The 21,590-nt window shown below is 36.6% G+C and overlaps 1 long non-coding RNA gene across 1 annotated transcript; it reads left to right on the top strand.

Annotated features, from left to right (window-relative positions):
- Positions 1–299: 299 nt before the first annotated feature.
- LOC123598465 lies at positions 300–20,886 on the top strand. The gene is made up of 4 exons (XR_006712636.1): positions 300–417; positions 4,172–4,174; positions 13,809–13,820; positions 20,875–20,886. It is a non-coding gene; the product is annotated as an uncharacterized LOC123598465 (long non-coding RNA).
- Positions 20,887–21,590: the final 704 nt, after the last annotated feature.

The raw sequence follows: 21,590 nt of genomic DNA on the forward strand, positions 1-21,590 counted from the left end.
GTTATGGCTGATGTCAAAGAGGTTACTGCCTGTGTTCTCCTCTAGGATTTTAATGATTTCCTGTCTAACACTTATGTCTTTCATTCATTTTGAGTTTACTTTTGGGTATGGTGTAGCAAGGTGGTCCAGCTTCCTTCTTTTGCCTCTTGCTTTCCAGTTTTCCAACCATTTGTACAAGAGACTGTCTTTCTTGCATTGGATATTGTTTCCTACTTTGTCAAAGATGAGTTGACCATATGACTGTGGGTCCATTTCTGGGTTTTCTGTATGTTTCTACTGATTGATGTGTCTGTTTTTATACCAATACCATAGTGTCTTGATCACTACAGCTTTGCAGTATAACTTGACATCTGGAATTGTGATGTCTCCGGCTTTTCTTTTCATTTTCAAGATTCTTTTTGCTATTCCAGGTCTTTTGTCATCCCAAAAAAATTAGAAATGTTTGTTGTATCTCCCTGAGAAATGCTAGTGGTATTTTGATAGGATTTGCATTAAATGTGTCAATTGCTTTGGGTAGTATAGACATTTTGACTATGTTTGTTTTTCCAATTCATGAGCATAGAATTTTTTTTCCATTTATTATGTGTTATCTTCAGTTTCTATAAAATAACTATTTTATAGTTTTCAGAGTGCAAATCTTTTACCTCTTTGGTTAGGTCTACTCCTAGATATATTTTGTTTATTATTGAAGCTGTAAATAGGATTGATTCCTTGATTTATCTTTCTCTTGCTTCATCATTGGTGTATGGAAATGCAACCAATTTCTGTACATTCATTTCATTACCTGTGACTATGCCCCTTGTCCTGGACATTTGTTTGTTGGGAGATTTTTTATTAACAATTCAGTTTATTTGTTGGCCATTGCTCTGCTGAAGCTTACTAGTTCTTTCTGTTTATGTTTTGGTAGTTTATATGTTTCTGGGAATTTATACATTTCTTTCTAATTGCCCAGTTTGTTGGCATATAATTTATGATAGCATTCTAATTGTTTATATTTCGGTAGTGTTGGTTGTGATCTCCCCTCTATTATTTGTGATTTTATTTATTGGGGTCTTTTCTCTGTGGTTTTCATCAGTCTGGATAGGAGTTTACAATTTTTTCCCAATATTTTTCAACCACTTCTTTTTCCATTCATCTGATCTACTGTTTTTGATGTTGTTGTTTCTCTATCATTATTTCTCTTCTAAACTTTATCATTTCCCTTGTTCTGTTGGCTTTAGGCTTTGTTTTTTGTTTTTTTTTTTCTTTTTCTAGATTCTTCAGGTTTAAGCCTAGTTTGCATATTTGGGATTTTTTTTTTTGCTTCGTGAGGCAGACCTCTACTACCCTATACTTCTCCCTTATGTCTACTTTTACTACATCCCACAGGCTTTGGACCATCGTGTTTTCATTATCATTAGTTTCCATGTAGTTTTTATATTTCTTTTATTTTATGTTTGACCCATTCATTTCTTAGTAAGATGTCCATTAACTTTCATATAACTGTGATGTTTCTAACATTTTCTTGTAGTTGACTTCAAGTTTCAAAACATTGTGGTCAGAAAATTTGCATGTTCTGATCTCAATCTTTTTTTTTTTTAGTTGTTGAAGCCTCATGTGTCACCTCGTATGTGATCTATTATGGAAACTGTCCCACACACACTTGAAAAGAATGGTATTCTGCTGGTTTAGGATGAAATTTCTGAATATAGCTTTTAAGTCCATCTGACCCATTGTGCCATTCATAGTGTTTGTTTCTTTGTTGATTTTCTGGTCTGATGATCTCTCCATTGCTATAAGTGGGATATTAAATTTTCTTACTATTATTGTATTATCATTGATGAATTCCTTTATGTTTGTTATTAATTGTTTTATATATTTGGGTGCACCATGTTGGAGCATAACTATTTATTATTGTTAGACTTTCTTGTTGGATAGTTTTCTTTATTATGATATTATGCTCTTCATCTCATGTTATGGCCTTTGGTTTAATTGTAGTATAACTAATATAAAAATTGTTACTCCAGCTTTCTTTTGACATCTATTGGCATGGTAAATATTTCCTCATCCCTTCACTTTCTTTCTTTTTTTTTTTTTAACGTTTTATGTTATTAGAGACAGAGAGAAACAGATTGTGAGCAGAGAAGGGGCAAAGAGAGAGGGAAACACAGAATCCAAACAGACTCCAGGCTCTGAGCTGTCAGCACAAAGCCCAATGTGGAGCTTGAACCTACAAATATGAGATTATGACCTGAGCCAAAGTCAGACACTCAAATGACTGAGCCACCCATGTGCTCGCCACATCCCTTCATTTTCAATCTGCTGTTGTGATACGATCTAAAATGAGTCTCTAGTAGGAATAATAAGTATGCCTTGTTTTTTTAAATCCATTTTGACACACTATTTCTTTTGATTGGAATAGTATTTTATTTCAGAGTATTTTAATTGGTAGACATGAATTATTGATAGATATGAATTTAGTGCTTGCTTTGTCATTGTCTCTGGAGTTTTCTCTGTTCCCTTCTTGTCCTTTTCCCACTGAAAGAGTCCTCTTTAATAATTCTTTTTTTTTTTTTTTTTTTTTAATTTTTTTTTTTCAACGTTTATTTATTTTTTGGGGGACAGAGAGAGACAGAGCATGAACGGGGGAGGGGCAGAGAGAGAGGGAGACACAGAATCGGAAACAGGCTCCAGGCTCTGAGCCATCAGCCCAGAGCCTGACGCGGGGCTCAAACTCACGGACCGCGAGATCGTGACCTGGCTGAAGTCGGGCGCTTAACCGACTGCGCCACCCAGGCGCCCCATCCTCTTTAATAATTCTTATAGTGCTGCTTTAGTGGACGAGAACTCCATTAGTTTTATTTTATTTTATTTTATTATTTTATTTTTTTATTTTATTATTTTATTTTAATTTTATTTACTTATTTATTTATTTTTGTCTGGAAAAATATTTATCTATCCTTCTATTCTGAATGATAGCCTTGCTGGAGAGTATAATATAGGCTGCAGATTTTTCCCATTTAGCACATTGAATATATCATGGAATACTTTTTGGTTTTCCAAGTTTCTGTGGAAAGAACTGCTGCTAATCATATTGGTCTTCCCTTGTAAGTTAGGGACTTCTTTTGTCTTGCTATTTTAAGAATTTTTTGTCTCTCCAATTTGCATATTTAGATGCAATATGTCTTGGTGTTCCCTTGATTTTGCTGATTTTGATGTGAGCTCTCTGTGTGTCCTGGTTTTGGAAGTCTCTTTTCCTCCCCAGATTGAGGAAGTCATCATCTATAATTGCCTTAAAAAACTTTCTGACCCCTTTTATCTCTTTTCTTATGGGACTCCTATGATACCTATGTTATCACATTTCATGGAATCACTGAGTTCCCTAAATCTACTTTCATGATGCAAGATTTTGTATTCTCTCTTTTTATCAGCTTCCTTATTTTTCATAAATCTATCATATGTCACTTATTCATTCTTCTGTTTCTTCCTTTCTTGTGGTCATTGAATTCCATCAGTTTTTAATCTTGGTTATTGCATTTTTCATTTTGGCCTGATTGGTTTTAAGCAATTTTATCTCTGGTGTAATGGACTCCCTAGTGTTTTCTATGCTTTTCTCAACCACAGGTTGTATTCTTATAATTGTTGCTTGAAATTCTGAATCAGGCATATTACTCATATCTGGTTCAAGTAGATCATTGCCTGTGACATTTTCTTGTTCTTTTTTGGGGATGAATTTGTCTGTCTTGGCAATTTGTCTAAGTCTGTCTTCTTCTGTGTGTTTGGTAAGCCTGTTATGTTTCATGCCTCTGAGGGTAATGGACTTATGAACAGTTCCTATAATGTCCAGAGCCTGGTGCTTCAGGATGTGTCTATGGTGTGTGCTGCAGGCACTTTCCTGCTATGTTATGGATGCTGTATCCCTCAGGACAGTCCTCTTGGGTTTCTCCTTGTCTGCTGTGGGGAGTGTACAGACCATAGCCACACAGTGGTGAATTTTAAATAGGTGTGCTCTAATCTGCTTGTTAATAAAGACCTGGTTCTTTTCCCATTATACTTGAAGCTTTCCAGAAGTCTATGATTGGCAGAAGTTATACATGCAAAGGTTTCTGCTTATCTTTTGGGGAGGAGGCCTGCTGTGATAGTCCTTTGACACATTTGCCAGAGAAAAGCAGTATCAGCAGAGTGCAGGCAGCTGGTTGGGTGTAAGGAATTGACACAGCCAGTTTTGGCCCTGTGCTATTTACTGAAGTTAGCCAATGCTGATGCGAATGGGAGGGAAATCATGCCTCCAGTTCCTTTGTCCCACAAGCTGGGCAGTTTGTGTTAACTGTTCTCAGGGAAACCCGCCTAGAAGAGCAAATAATTTCCCCTTTTGTGTCATAGGTATTTGTCAGATTGCTGTTTCCACACTGTCTGTGTCTGGTTTTCTTACCTGCCTGGAGAAGCACAGTGTACATTGTATTCTATTCCAGGCAAGCTTCCAAATTTCAAAGTTCCAAACATTAGGGTGGTGGGAACAAGTGCCCAGGTTCTAGAGGAGGATCTCACTGCCCTAGGACTGATGCAGATTTGACCCAGAAGGGTGGCCTCAACAGATTGTAGGCATGCGGGTTTTGGAACAAAGTGCACTGAAGAGTCAATGTCCAGGTTAACTGCATTCAAAATTTTTCTTTGAGCCAAAGCTGAGGGGTGGGCAAGGGAAATGGCACCCAAAGGCTCTTTTGTCCCTGAACACAATGCCACTTCATTCAGATGCACTCTAAAAAGGGGTGACTGTCTCCCCCAGTGCATCTCAGGTGATCTGCAGATTATGCCGTCTGCCCCTGAGTTACCTGCCTGCCTTCTCCACACAGGAGCACTGCAAAGCTCCCAGGATTCTATACTAGCCAGGCCGGGTACATTATAACTCCAACTTTTGCATACTGCTGATTAGAAAATACTCATTAAAATCAGCTTCTTATTTTCCCAGTCAATGGCTTTGGAGATGTGTTTTGTGTGTGATCCCTTATGCACTCCTTTCTCTCCCCTTTCTCCACGAACTGGATGTTTTCTGTCCCAAAGCACCAGTGGTCTGTTTCTCTCCAAAGCACCTCTCCACACTTCCTACCTTTCACAATGTGGCCTCTTCTCTCCCTGTAGTATGGCAATTTGTTCTGTCAGTCCTCAGATCAATTTGTTGGCTGTTTAGAATCATTTGATATTTGTCTACCTGTGTTTAAGGGTCAAGATAATCTTAGGGTCCTCCTAATACTTGGCCACCTTAGTTCTTCCCCTTAAAACACTAATTTTAAAAGATATATACAGCTCTATATTTATTGCAGAATTACTTATGATAACCAAGATATGGAGGCAAACCAAGTGTTAATTGAAAAATAAATGAATAAAAAAAGATGTAGGTATAAATATATAATGTTACTTAGCCTTTTTTAAAAACAGTAAATGTTTATTCATTATTGAGAGACAGAGAGAGACAGTGCACAAATAGAGGAGGGGCAGAGAGAAAAGGAGACAGAATCTGAAGCAAGTCTCAGGCTCTGAGCTGTCAGAAGAGAACCTGATGAGGGGCTGGAACCCACAAACTGTGAGATTATGATCTGAACTGAAGTCAAATGCTTAACTAACTGAGTCACCCAGAAACCCTATAATGTTTATTACCTTTAAGAAATAATGATATATTGCCATTTTCCATAACATGCATGTTTCTAGAGGGTATAATGATAAGTGAAATAAGTCACACAGACATAGACCGTATGATTTCACTTATATGTGGAATCCAAAAAACAAACAAACAAAAAAACCAATGAATCAAACAAATGGAAACATCTTACAGAGAAAAAAATTCTTGCCAGAGAAGAGGTGGTTGTGAAGATGGGCAAAATAGAGGATTAAGAATTCAAACGACTACTTTTACTAAAATACAGAAGAAAAGTACAACATAGGGAATACAGTCAGTAATACTGTAATAACATATGGTGATGGATGGTGATTACATTCACTGTGGTGTATGTTGAGTAATGTATAGAATGGTCAAATAAATGTGCGATATCTCTGAACAAATTAAACTGTGTATGTTAACTTCTATTAAGAAAAAAATACATTACAACCCCCTGCAATTTGCTTTCTATATGAAAAGCTTTCTCCAGAGAAGGCACTTAAACTTCTACTGTGTCTAGTATGTCATAGTAGCTCAATACTCCTGTGTAAAAGAGTAAGCCCCTAACTCACACTTCAAAATTTCTGCAATAGGGCACTACTTGTCTCCACTCTCTGACTTCCACAGAGTTGAATTATCTTTTCAGCATCCAATACCCTGTCTCCCGACAAGCCTAGACTCACTCTGCTAGACAATTTCTGTGACACATAACACTTCAAGTAATCAGAATATTAAGTGATGACCTTATACCAAAACATTAAAACTTTAGGAATTGCATGTATATTTGGGCAGTTACAGCATTTACCTGTGCAATAAAACCTAAGGGTTACTATTGTATGACAGTGCCTTTCCAAGTAACTTAGCATCCCAAATAAAAGGGCCTAATTAGTCAAAAAGACTTCATTTACCATGTAAATCCTGGGAAGTTTGTTAAAACCTTAGGAAGTTATAAGTACATCCTAAATAGGATTACAGATCATTACAAATTTTAAAACTTTATTTACTCAACCAAGGTGGCAATAAAAGATCATAAAGGTGAATGTATACCTTATGTAGTTGGTACCAAAACGTAGCTCCTTTAATATTGAGGAGTTTTAACTAAGTAAACAAAGACCTGATAAAGATGAAAACTAAAACTTTGTTTTCCCAGAAGACAAGCCTTTGTTTGCATTGTCTTGTCAAGAGTAGATCAACAGTCCAAGAAACCTTTTGTCATTTGAGCAGAGAAAAAGGCAGAATTTCAACCATATACCAGTGTACTTTTAAAATTCCACGCATCTCAACCTTAGTCCATCCTGAGCATACATAAAATTCTTTTCCAAAGATTTCCCTTCATGAACCTCTACAACTTTCCTTTGCCTTCAAACTTTGTACCAAAGCCATTTCTCTCCAAATAACCAGTCTCATTTAGGACAAGATGACTTTCTTTTACCCTTAAAAAAATGTATTTCCATTTCTTATATCTTTTTTACATACATTTTACTTTCTTACATACAGGCTTGCTTTCTTTATTTCCATCAATCTTAAGTACACTTAGCAGAACTTTAACCTTTAAAAAACCTTAGTCTCCAATTGAGGACTTAGTAACCAACTGAGAGGTGTTTACATTAGAATTTTTTAGATGATAAATTTATGCAACAATTAAGTACAAACTTGTTTTTCAATAGGGCCAAATAGCCTTAATTTCTCTGCAATAAGAAGTTAAAAACACAAACCTATGTTCGGTAATCAAAGCTTTAGCAATTTATTCTGTTTGAAAAAGACCTAGATGTCCAAGAGGGTGCATTTTACTCCTTGACCTTGAAGATGGGAGGAGGAGCCAATGGTGCCTGAGGCACTGAGGAGGATATAAGAACCAGTTATGTAGACCACACCCAAGTTGGTGCAGAAACAGCAGGGGGAGGGCAAAGCAGAAGAGGCAATGTGCCAGTAGAAGTCAGAGAAGGAAAACCTAATTTAAAACCTTAACTCAGACAGAGGAGCAGACACCATGTTTTTTTCCCACCAGAGTGGAAATATGGAGTCCACATCATGGCAGAGAAGACCAGGAATTTCCCTGAAACAAATGGAGTTTCGGCAACTGCTTAGGAACATTCCTTAAAGTCCCCATCCTGAGGTAGACTAAGTACAGTTGGCTCCAATTATAGCTGTTAACTTGGGAAATGAAGGTGAATCCCTCACATCTATTAGGCAGAGGAACAAGGAGAGAGAGTTACTTAGCCGGACCAATAAGTTTCCCTTCTCAAGGTTCCTCCTGATATTGGCTGGGTTTCTGGAACTTTCCCTGGTTGGGACATTAATTCTTTTAACGTCTCTTTTCCTTGCAGTAGGCTCATTGACCCCTTCCTAAGGAGGTTCTGGGCCTCCCCTCTTTTGGTGGCGAGAGCTTCCCCGTCCATTTATCATGGCTCTTTTGTGCCTCTGGAGCAAACAGGGTGTAAGCCTCACATAGTCTCTTATAATAATCCCTGGGGGAATCCCCTTGCTCCTTGGCATATTTATGGCCTTCTCAATCCCTGCTCTGATCCCTCGGAGGAGAGCCTCTTGGTACCGGTGGATGTGGACCTGCATCTGGAGAGAGTTTATGCCTGGCCAAGGGAGCAATCTGGCCACTGGTCCTTGTGGGGGAGGGTTCTCCAGGTCTGGGAAGGGAGGAGAGAAGGGCAGCATTAGTGGCGGTGGCAGCAGCGGAGGAGAGACAGACAGGGGAGGAGTTTCAAGCTCAGGGACAGTAGGGGAGGGAGCCCACTGAGTCATAATGTGGCAGAAAGAAGGGATCTTCCTCTGGGTCTCTTGGAAACACTAGGGGAGAAGTGGGCTGTTTCTTTGGTTCCCTGGGTGAGTCTTTGGATAGAGCAGCTAAAACCTTTGCCTAGCTCTGCTTGCTATGGGTGCATCGCACCCAAGGCACAGGATTTCTGGCAATTTCAAGCCAGGAGTCAATGTATGGAAACTGATCAGGGTGACCTGGGTTCCCAGTGAATATCAGCCAAACCTGCTGCACTATTTGAGCATCTAATGTCCCTCCCAGGGGCCATCCTACATTAAATATGTGCCATTCTAGTTCACAAAATGTCCTTAACTTCCCAGGTGTCACTTTCACCCTGTAATCACCTGAGAATCCCGTTTCAAAATTTTTGAGAGTGACCTCTAAAATTATAGGTTTACTCTGTTTTGATGCCATTATTAATTCCTTTCTCGTGTTATGTGTCACAGAGAGAGACAAACAGAAGGTGTCCCCTCAGATGAGAGGACTAATCAGATACTCCACTGGTCACATTCCCAAGGGAATGTGAGGCTTGGCCATAGCAGACTCAGCTTTGTGACCTGCGATCAGAGTCTAATCTGATGCTGCCCTAAACCAGATGCCTTTCACTGTGCAGAAGAGCCCACTCAGACTCTGTAGACTTTTGGGGACCTTAAGGGTGCCAGTCCGTGGAGCCACAAACTCAAACTTAAGTGGCAAGCCTGGCTGAGCTGCACATTCACACACATGTACCAGTGGCTATTACATTCCCTCCCACAAAATTTTCTACCTGTGATACCATTAAGGTCTCCGGGGAGTGATCAGGTCCACCTTCCACTCTTGTGAGTGGGCCTGACTAGATTGGTCCCCAGCCTTACCAGATCCAACATTGGGTCCACCTGCCAAGTCTCCTCAAGTCCAGCAGGAATGGTGGAGGCTGGCCTAAGGTGACTGAGTGGGAAGCTGCCAAAATTCAGGCAAGGAAGACCTTCTCCCTTGTGATCCCTTGTTCCATCACCACCTCTCTGTTCTCCCAAACTGGTGGCAACAATGGACGAGCATGATTGGGTCTCCTGGTATGGGAACCAAATATGTTATGCAACCATGCTGGAAGGCTGGTGGAAAAAACAAGTGGCACTCAAAGATCTTGTTGGATTGGAGATTTATTTAACACTGGTGGGCTCAGAGGAGACCATTTCTCCAAAGATCTGAGTGCAAAATGCAAGTGGGAAGGGTAATTTATAGTTGTCAGCTTTCTTATCTGTGGGGTTTTTTCCGCCCAGGGCAAACAGGGCAAGAAGAACCTGGAGAAGTGTCTCCAAGCTAGCGACCAGAGCTTGTTTTAGTCCCATTGGCCATCTTATGATGTAAAACTTTCTTCATTTCTCCAACAGGAGGAGATACGGAAACTCATTATCTGAGCAGTGCAGATCCTATGTTTATAGAGAAAATGCTGTTTCAGGCTCAGTGTATGGTTGAATTATAGTCTTTCCTTACCCTTGACTCTGGCAATACAGTTGTTTTTTTTTGTGGACAATATTTGAGTAGAAGTGAGATCTAAGGGAACAAGTTATGCAGTGATCCAGATAAAAAGGATGTCATACTAAAGAGTGAACAAGACCACATGTGACTGGGCTATTCCCAAGTGGGCAGCAGCAAGGTGCAGAAAACATGAGGGCAAGTGTCTCAGATTCTCTCTGCCTCTTTTTAGTTCCTTCTGAGATTTAGAAGATAAACTAAGAATCATTTCTGGGACTCTTCTTGATAGAACATATTATCATCCGTATTCTTTCTTTCTTTTTTTTTTTTTTTTTGAAATAATCATGTTAACAAAGAAAAGATGAAAATGTATATTACTACCACCCAAGAATGTTGGGACACTGATTAGATTAGTTTTCCATATTTAACTTTCTTGGCAATAATAGTGTTTGTATAGATTTAGTCACCAATCACCTCTATCCATATACACCAACACTTTAGACTGCTGATGGAAAAAAATGCAATTTGTGTAGGAGTTTTCATTGCAGAGACTCACCTGTAGCCAACACTTTGAATTTTGCTTCATTGTAGAATGTGGAGCTCTCAAAGAAACATGTATAAACCCCACCATTGGAAGGTTGGATGGGATGGATCCTTAAGGCAAGACCTTTGGTAACATTCTCCTTCAGGAGCTTGGTGATCTCTTGGTACTCTGGCATCTGCTGCTCCATGTGATCCTGGGAAGTCCCATAATGATGCACCAGGCCTGAAGGATCATTTCAGTACCATCTCACTTCCATGTTCTGAGCACCATTGATGGGTTGAGGTGACAGAAAACCACAGCCTCTTCCCCAACCAAAACAATGACTGGTGTTCTTGGTCCTATCACCTGGAATTTCCCTGGAAGTAATTTTTAAAACAATGGAATCATCACTGAAACCTTGACTGGCATGGCTGTAACCATCTGATCAGTTAAAAAATTAGTCCAGTTTAAATAACATAGCGAGCTGTAGCCAGGTAATGAACAGACTTAAAACAAAGATGCTCAAATACACGGTTAGCATAAGGGATAATACAGGACATGGTGCCAATGTGCAATACTCATATGATCTTAACCAAAATTTAATTGTGCTTTCTTTTTTCCTAGAGTTGGATTTCAAATTAGATAAAACTCATTGTGTTTGTCTTGTAAAAATTCCATGTATTATAAAACATAATTATCATTTAACATATTGGAATATTGAGTCAGTCAATAATTAATGATTGAGTCAGTGATTAATATATTGAGTGAGTGAATGATAAATTGCCACTAAATAAAAAGGCAAAGAATTCTTTTTTTTCTTTTTTTTTTTAATTTTCTTTTAACGTTTATTTATTTTTGAGACAGAGAGAGACAGAGCATGAACGGGGGAGGGTCAGAGAGAGAGGGAGACACAGAATCCGAAACAGGCTCCAGGCTCTGAGCCATCAGCACAGAACCCGACGCGGGGATCGAACTCACGAACCGCGAGATCATGATCTGAGCCGAAGTCGGACGCTTAACCGATTGAGCCACCCAGGCGCCCCAAAAGGCAAAGAATTCTTAAATTCTGTTGGTAATACCCAAACGTTTCCTTGCTTTAAACCATTATTATCTAATACAATGTAACCTATAATGAAATATAATGTGAAACTATTAAAAATTATGTGTTTGTGTTAAGAAAATATAGAACACTATATGTAGTAGTTTCCCATTTTATAACATAAATATGAGATCCTGTGTATGACATAAATTTTCTAAAATATTACTGTAAGTTCTCTCTGAATATAGGCATAATGAGTAACCATAGGTTAAATACCAACCTTAAAAAATAATTTTTACCTGGTGTAAATCTTTTAGAAAGCTACATATATTTTTTTTCCAAAATTGAAATTCATATATTTATTTATTGATGTATTTATTTATTTATTTATTTATTTATTTAGGGGAAGGGCAAAGAAAGGAGGCAGAGAATCCCAAACAGGATCCATATTGTTGGTGCATAGTCCAACACAGGGCTCCATGTTGGGTTCAAAATCACGAATAATGAGGTCATGACCTGAGCCGAAATTAATAGGCACTTAACCACTGACCCACCCAGGTGCCCCTCAAATTTCTTTCCTAAGGATGTAAGGGCTATAATTCTGAAATGTAAACATCAAATGCGATAGCAACACTTTCAGTCTTTAGCTGTGTATGTTTAACTTAGGCATGCACGGTTTTAAGTCCTAACTGCTCACATATCATAAACGTAAGGAAAGTTCTATTTTTCCTTTGGATACAAGCAACTAACTGGCACTGATAACCACCCCAATAACTAGTTGAATATAAAATTAAAGTTAGTGTCATTTTTTTTTTTAGTTAAGGCCATGTTTTTTATCATATATTTTGAGATGTATATGTAATGGCTGAACCAGCTTGGCTTGAAAAGTGGGTGAGGTTTCTTTCTTTCTTGAAATCTCACTGACTGTTACATGGCCACATTGATTACAGAGTGCTTACAGTGTTATTGCATTCTAGTTTGTTATTTATTTTTATTATTTTTTAAGTTTATTTATTTATTTTGAGAGAGATACAGCATGAGCAGGGGAGGGGCAGAGAGAGAAAGAGAATCCCAAGCAGGCTCCACTCTGTCAGGGCAGAGCCCAACACTAAGCTTGATCTCAGGAACCGTAAGATCATAACCTGAGTCAGGATCAAGAAGTGGACACTTAACTGAGCCACCAGGCACCCCAGTGCCTATTTTTAACAAAACTACTCATTCCTTTTCTTATTGAGGAAAAATTGACATACTATACTGTATTAATTTCAGATGTATACTATAGTGATTTGATATTCATACATGTTAATAAAATGTTCACCAAAATGTGTACTTGCCATCACCATATAATGCTGTTAAAATATTGGCCATATTCCCTATGCTATAAATTACACCCCCATATCTTCTTTTATAACCAAAAGATGGTGCATCTTAACTCCATTCATTTTTCATCCATTCAACATCCTATATCTGTTGACAACATCAGTTTGTTCTCTATAACTGGGAATATGTTTCTGAATTGTTTGTTCATTTGTTTTGTTTTTTGTATCTTAGAATCCACTTATAACCTATATATTATGGTATTTGTCTTTTTTCTGTCTCATTTATATCACTTATTATAATATCATCTGGATCCATCCATGTTGTCATAAGTTTCAAGATTTTATTCTTTCTGGGGTGCCTGGGTCTCTCAGTTAGTTGACCCTCTCACTTAGGCTCAGATCATGATCTCATGGTTGAGTTCAAGCCCCGCATCGGGTTCTATACTGACAACTCAGAGACTGGAGTCTGCTTCAAATTCTGTGTCTCCCCCTCTCTCTGCCCCTCCCTTGCTCATACTCTATCTCTCTCTCAAAAATAAATAAACATTAAAATTAAAAAAAAGTTTTTATTCTTTGATATGGCTGAGTATTATCCCATTGTGTGTGTGTGTGTGTGTGTGTGTGTGTGTGTGACTTCTTTCTTTATCTATTTATCCATTAACAGACATAAAATGTTTCCATATCTTGGCAATTGTAAAAGAAAAATGCTGCAAGTAATATAGGAATACATATGTCTTTTCAAGTAAGTGTTTTTGTTTATCAAATGCTTAGAAGTAGACTACTGAATCATATGTGAGTTCTATTTTTTTGTAATATTCTGAGAAATATTCATACTCCTTTCCATAGTAGCTGCACCATTCACATTCCCACCAACAATGCATGAGGATTTCCTTTTCTCCACATATTCACCAACACTTGTTATTTCTTGTCTTTTCGATACTAGCCATTCTGGCAGGTATGAGCTACTATGTCATTGTGGTTTTGATTTGCACTCCCTTGATAGTAAATGATTTTTAGCATCTTTTCATGTGCCTACTGGCCATCTGTGTGTCTTCAAAATGTCTATCTAGGTTCTGTACACAGTTTTTAATCCATATAATTCCTATGTATTGAGTTTTATGAGTTTTTTATATTTCGATGTTGCCCCTTGTTGGATATATCATTTGAGAATATATTTAATTCAGTAGGTTGCCTCTTTGTTGTATTTATTGTTTCATTTTCTGTGCAAAACCTTTTTAATTTAATGTAGTCTTATTTATTTATTTATTTATTTATTTATTTATTTTTGTTATTCTTGCGTGAGGAGACAGATCCAAAAATATCAGACCAATATCAAAATGCTTATCACTTATATTTTCCCAGAGGTTTTATTGCTTTTCATCTTATATTCATCTTATATTGTTTTCATCTTATATATAAACTATTTTGAGTTTATTATTGTATGTGGTGTACTGAAGACACATTTTCACACTCCATATGCTTTCATCCTTTTTTTAGAGTAATTTAGCCATATAAGTATGTGTTTATTTTTTGGGTTTCTATTCTATTTAATTATCTGTGTATCTTTTTAAATTATTTTTTATTTTAATGTTTTAACTCTTATTTATTTTTGTGAGAGAGAGACCAGGTTAGGGGCAGTAAGAGAGAGAGAGAGAGAGAGAGAGAGAGAGAGGATCTTAAATAGTCTATGAACTGACAGCAGAGAGCCAGATGTGGGGCTTAAACGCATGACCCATGAAATAATTTCCTGACCTGAAGTCAGAAGCCACATTTTTTGGGGGGGGGCAGAGAGAGAGAGAATGTCAGCAGGGGACAGTGGCAGAGGAAGAGAGGGAGAGTCTTCTTAAGCAGCATCACACTCAGTGAAGAGCCCAATGCTTGGATCCATCCCTTGACCCTAGAATTTTGGCTTGAGCTGAAATTAAGAGTCAGATGCACAATCTACTGAGCTACCCAGGCACCTGTTTATATATCTGTTTTTTTTTTTAAGCCTTATTTATTTATTTTGAGAGAGACAGAGACATGGTGAGATAGAGAATCCCAAGCAAGGTCTGAGATGCCTATGCAGAGCCCAACATGGGTCTTGAAATCACAAAACTGTAAGACCATGATCTGAGCCATGAGTCAGACACTCAACTTACTTAGCCACCAAGGCACTCTTGTATCTGTTTTTATACCAATACCATACCTTTTAAATTAATATAGCTTTGTAATATTGTTTGAAATCAGGAAATGTGATAGCTTTGTTTTTCTCTCACCAATTTTAGTATTAGTTCGTCTAGTTCTGTGAGACATTCATTTGGGTAGTGTAGAATTTTAACAATATATTACATTTTACAGAGACCAGATCTTTGACCTCCTTGATTAAATTTATTCCTGGAATTTTATTCCTTTTGATACAGTTGTAAATGAGATTGTTTACTGAATTTATCTTCTTAGTGTATAGAAATGCAACATGTTTATGTATATTGATTTCATATCTTGCAATTTAACCTAATTTATTTATAAATTCCAATAGTTTTTTGGTGGAGACATTAGGTTTTTCTATATATACTTTCATGCCATTAAAAAACCATGACCGTTTTACTTATTTTCAAATTTGGATGCATTTTTTTTTGGTATAATGGTTGTTGGTAGAACCACCAATACCATGTCAAATGAAATTGGTGAGACTGGGTATCCTTGTCTTGTTCTTGATCTTAGAGGCAAAACATTCAGCTTTGCACCTTGAATATGATGGCAATTCTGGGTCTGTCATATACAAACTTAAGTTGAGATATGTTACTTCTATATGCATTTTGTTGAGAGTTTTTTTTTACATAAATGGATATTAAAATTTGCCAAATGATTTTTTCTGCATCGATTGAGGTGATCATCTTATTTTTATGCTTCATTTTGTCAATATGACTATCATGCTGTTTGATTTGCATATATTGGAACATCCTTCCATTTTCAGAATAAATCTTTCTTGATCATGGTATATGATCCTCTTAACGTATTGTTGAATTTAGTTTGCTAACATTTTGTTGAAGTATTTGCATTTTATTCATCAAGGATATTGGTGTGTAATTTTTTTTGGAGGGGGGGGTAGTGTTTTTGTCTAGCTTTGCAATCAGGATTTTGCTGGCCTTGTACAATGAGTTTGTAGGCATTTCTTCCTCTTCAGTGTTTTGGAAGTTTCATAAGAATTGATGTTGCCTCTTCTTTAAAGGTTTTGTTGGGGCTCCTGGGTGGCTCATTTGGTTAGGCATCTGACTCTCGACTTTGGCTCAGGTCATGATATCATAGTTTGTCAGTTTGAGCCTTGCATCAGTCTCTGCACTTTAGGATCCTCTGTCTCCTCTCCCTCTGCCCCTCCCTGACTTGTGTTTTTTCTCTCTCAAAAATGACTAAACTTCCTAAAAAAACTAACTAGCTACCTAACTACTTACTCACTCACTCACTTACTCACTCACTCACTAAGGTTTTTATAATTCACCTTTGAAACCATTTGTTCCTGGAGTTCTGTTTATTAATTTTTTTTAGTATGGACTTAATTTTCTTACTATTGAATGGTCTGTCCAGACTTTCTATTTTTTCCTGAGTCAGTCTTGGAAGACTCTATGATTTTAGAATCTATCCATTCCTTCTAGGTTGTTCTAATTGTTGGTGTATGATTGCTGTAGTCTTTTATGATTCTTTATATTTCTGTAGTATCAGTTACACATTCTTTTTCATTTCTGATTTTTTTGACTCTCCTTTTTTCCTCAGTAATTGTGGCTAAAGGTGTATTGATTTTGTTTATCATCTCAAAGAGTCAGCACTTACTTTCATTGATCCGTTGTACATTGCTTTTGCATCTATTTCATTTATGTCCACTCTGGTCCTTCCTTTTCATTATTTCCCTCCTTCTACTAACTTTGGGCTGTGTTTGTGCTTCTTTTTCTAGTCCTTTTAGATGTAAAGTTGTATTGCTTATTCAAGGTGTTTTTTTTTTTTTTTTTTTCTGAGGTGGGCCTCAATCACTATAAACTTCCCTCTTAGAAGTGCTTTTGCTGCATCCAATAAATTTTGGATTTTTTCCAAAGATATTTCAGGTGATTTAAATATTCTTACATTTTTTTGAGCATTTTTTTGTAGCTTAGTATATGATATATCCTAGAGAACATACCATACACTTGTGAAGATTATGTATTCTGCTGATATAGGGCAGAATATTGTTAATAGATCTATTAAATCTTTCAGTCTAACATGTCATTGAAGATCAATGTTTTGCTTATTAACTTTCTGTCTGCATGATCTGCTCATTGATGTAAGTAGGGTGTTAAGGTCTGCCACTATTTCTATTTCATTACTGTCAATATTTTCTTTTGTGTATGTTAATTTTGCTTTATATATAATTAAGTGCTACTATACTGGATGCATAAAAAGTTACAATTGTTATATATTCTTGTTGGATCAATCTTTTCATCATTATGTAATTCTTTTATTTGCTATTGTTACAGCCTTTGTTTTAATTTTTTAAGGTTTAATTATTTTTGAGAGACAGAGAGAGACAGAGATCATGAGTGGGGGAGGGAAAGAGAGAGAGAGACACAGAATCTGAAGCAGGCTCCAGGCTCTGAGTGGTCAGCACAGAGCCTGACATGGGGCTCCAACTCATGAATTGTGAGATTATGATCTGAGCCAAGCCAGAAGCTCAACCAACTGAGCCACCCAGGTGCACCACAGTTAGTTTTAAAGTTTACTTTGTATGATATAAATATTCGTTACTCATTTCTTTTAATTTCATGCAGCCATCCTATGTCTTTTGTTTTGTGACTTCAATCCATTTATCATTATAGTAGTTCTTTGTAGGTATGTACTTAATGCCATGTTCACTGTTTTCTGTAATTCTCTGTTCCTTTTTTTTCTTGTCTTGCTATATATCCTTGGAAATTGATGACTTTGACTTTTTTTAGCATTAAGATTGGATTCCTTTGTCTTTAATGTTCATGTATTTTTTTACATATTTTTGTTTGTGGTTATCATGAGAGATTGTCACATATAACAATCTATGTATTTAACAGATTATTTTAATTTGATAGTCACTAAAGTTTCAACATTCTTAAAGTACACATTTTTACTCCTCCCCCCATGTTTTATGTTTTGATATCATATTTTTTAGCCGTTTATTTTGTGTATTCCTTAACTAATTAATCTAGATATAGTTGATTTTATTACTTTTGACATTTGATCTCATTACTGCTTTATAAGTAATTGATCCACTACATTTCTATATGATTGGTTTTACCAATGAATTACTTTTCCTACAATCTCTCCTTTCTAGTTATGGACTTTACTTATCTGCTTAGAGAACTCTTTTGAATAATTCTTATGAAGCTGGTTTAGTGGTGATGAAGTCCATTAGATTTTGCTTGTCTGGGAAACTATCTCTCAAATTCTGAATGATAATTTTGCCAGGTAGAGTATACTTGGTTGTAAGGTTTTTTCTTTTTTTTTCTTTTTTTTTTTTTTTTGGCCCACAAATTTAGCTGGTGGTGCTACAGTGATTCCTTTTCATGTAACTAATTATTTTTCTCTTATTGTTTTTAAGATTCTAACATTTTTGACATTTTAATTATATTGAGTTTTGATCTGTATCTCTTTGGCTTTATCTGTTTTGGTATTTTGTGTGTCACCTCGACCTTGATATCTGTTCTCCTCCCCACCCCCAACACCTAGCTTAAGGAAGTTTTCAGCTATTATTTCTTCCAGTTATTTTCATGCATGTTTACCTCCCTTTCATCTCTTTTTGGAACATACATAATGTGAATTTTAGTGTGTTTGATGTCACCCCAGAAGTCCCTTAAATTATATTTATTATTTGTTTCTTTTTGTTTTTCAGTTTTGGTGAATTACTCTCCTGTCTTCCAGAATGCTGATCTATTCTTCTCTATCATGTGATCTACTGTTTTTAAGCTTTTGTGTATTTTTTTCATTTCTGTTATTTTATTCTTTGACTCTGATTGGTAATATCTTATATTTTCTATTTTTTTGTTGAAGTTTTCTCTGTGTTCATCCTTTCATCTCCTGTGTTTGGTAAGCATATCTGTGACCTTTATTTTGAACTCTTTTTCATGTAGATTTCTTGTCACAACTCTTAGCAGGGTGAGACCCTGGAATTAGCAGACTAGAGAAAGAATTCCCAAATGTCACCTGGCAGGCCTCAGAGCAGCATGGCAGGAGGAGAAAGCAAAAATGGCTGTTGCCAGTGTCTGAGTCCCTAATGATAACCTTTGCTCTTTAGGTAGGCACTCCAAAATGAGGGAGTGTCTCTCAACATCTATGGTCTAAACAGTTTTTGATATGGCATTTTTTTACTGGTTTCCTTGTCAAGTGAGTCTATGTGGAAGCCCTCGAAAAGAAGGTTTTCCTTTCCCTGCAGTTCTATCATTTTCCCGGATTTATTTCTTATTGTTTTTCAAATACAAGTATTTGGGGGCTTATTTGTCTTGTGCAGAATTTAAGGGTTAGGATGCCTAATGTGGAGCTCAAATTCTTATTTTCATGGGCATTTCTTACCTTCGAGATACTTCCTGACTATGGAGTGCTTACCTGGGGTGTTTTACTTTTACTTTTTTTTTTCTTCCTTTTTAAGACTGTATCTTTCCCCCTTCTACCCAGCTCAGTGTTGTCCCTTGTGAAGGCTCTGTTCGTCCAGTTTCTAGGTCTCCTTTAGAGGGATTCATTCCATATGTAGTTGCAGATTTGTTGTGCCTGTGGGAGGACGTGAGCTCAGGATTGCCCTTTGCAACTGAAATATTTGTTTTTTATGTGTTTTCTACCTTTGTGAAGAATATATTCTGTGTTGACAGACAAATTTATTTTTAAATATTTCCCCAAGAGTAATCAAAATTTTCTCTACTATTTTTGTGTGCAAGTAAACCCCATATATAAAATTCCAACAACGTCCACTTCCACTTTTTAAAACTTTCTTGTCATAAACTTGTGAAGAGGATTAAGGTTATTAAGTATCATGTATTATCCTTTTTGACTAATTTAACTTCTTCACTTTTTATTTGTAGTTACAGATGTTCTGTGTAGAAGTAATGCTTCTGGTTTTGTACAGAGATACAAAGATAATAATAAAAGCAACTTTCTGATCAAAGTAAAAGACAGAAAATTTAATTCTATCTTTTCAGAACTTGCTTTTTTCATGCAGTGAATATTTAATTCTAATAGAGTCCCTACTGTGTGCAGACAATACTTTAAAATGCATGGGATTCATCAGAAAAAAAAAAAGGTACCAATCAGATAACCAAAAAAAGTCTTCTCTTTCAACATAATCCATTTAAATTTAAATTTTATGTATTTAGTGTGTCACACTATGATCAAACTATGAAAAAAGCTGATAAACGGTAAGAGAAAAGCAGTTAAGAATTTCATTGGTCTTTGCAAAACTCTACAGCATATGCCTTTTGCAACTGGAGGTATTACCTCAAAAAAGATTCTGATATCATATGATTTTTGTCTTTCTCTGACTAATTTCACTTAGCATAATACCTTCCAGTTCCATCCACGTAGTTGCAAATGGCAAGCTCTCATTCTTTTTGATTGCCAAGTAATATTCCATTGTATATATATACCACATCTTCTTATCCATTCATCCATCGATGGACATTTGGGCTGTTTCCATACTTTGGCTATTGTTGATAGTGCTGCTATAAACATGGGGGTGCATATGTCCCTTCAAAACAGCACACCTGTATCCCATGGATAAATGCCTAGTAGTGCAAATGTTGTGTAGTAAGGTAGTTCTATTTTTAGTTTTTTGAGGAACCTCCATACTGGCTTCCAGAGTGGCTGCACCAGCTTGCATTGACAATAACAATGCAAAAGAGATCCTCTTTCTCCACATCCTCACTATATGCTAACTAATTTGGATGTAAATTAAAAAAAATAAAAATAATAAAATTTAAAAAGTAAAAATAAAAATAAATAAATTTAAAAAAACCATTCTGATGCCACACATTGGAAGAATAACAGAGGGACCTGATAGATGAAAGGGGGAAAAAAGCTTCATGAAAAAGATGAGATACAGCAGAAAGAACAGCATGAGCTGTATGTGCCAGAAATTGCCATGGTAGCTAAATCCACACCCATGGTATGCCTCAGCTTTAGGATGGTAGGCACTTCATCACTCTTGAGCCAGGAAATATTTATTTATATTTCTTTAAGGACACTGTCATATTTCCATAGCCAACATTCTTTTACCTATAAATTCCATAGTAATTCATTCTTATTTTTTATCTAAGCCCTACTCAACTTCCTATATAGTTAATCCTTCCTGTTCATGCTGCCCAAGCAATGGAAGACCGGACAGCTTGATAGTTGAAAGCAAAAACAAATAGTGAAAAACACCTATGCAAGGTAAATCCATTAAGAAATAAGTAGGATGGGTGTGTAGCACAAGCTGTTTGCCAAATAATGGGGCATTTCTGGGATATAATTAGCATGTGAATCTTCATGAAACTTAAGGTACATCATGGGCATTATACCATCTAAGATCGTCAGGGGATTACTAATTAAATGGTAAATAAAACTCGAAGTTCAGTAGTACATTTAATTGCCAACTTATACCTGAGATGGCAAAACATAGGGAGACAAGCCTTGAACGCTTGTCACATGTGTCATTTGAATTGGAATTTCTGACTCAGATATAATGAAATTGTATGTGATTTGACCCAGGTGATAATATATGAGACCTCCAAAGGATCCCTTGAATAATGTATTGATGGAGAAAAATTGAGTTTAGTACCATCTCAGTAGAATCTTTACTGTAACTAAAAAGTGGATGTCTAGAACGTTACACTTTCTATGCACTGTCCCAA

This window comes from Leopardus geoffroyi, chromosome A1, assembly GCF_018350155.1.
Source record: "Leopardus geoffroyi isolate Oge1 chromosome A1, O.geoffroyi_Oge1_pat1.0, whole genome shotgun sequence".
Taxonomy (NCBI): Eukaryota; Metazoa; Chordata; class Mammalia; order Carnivora; family Felidae; genus Leopardus; species Leopardus geoffroyi.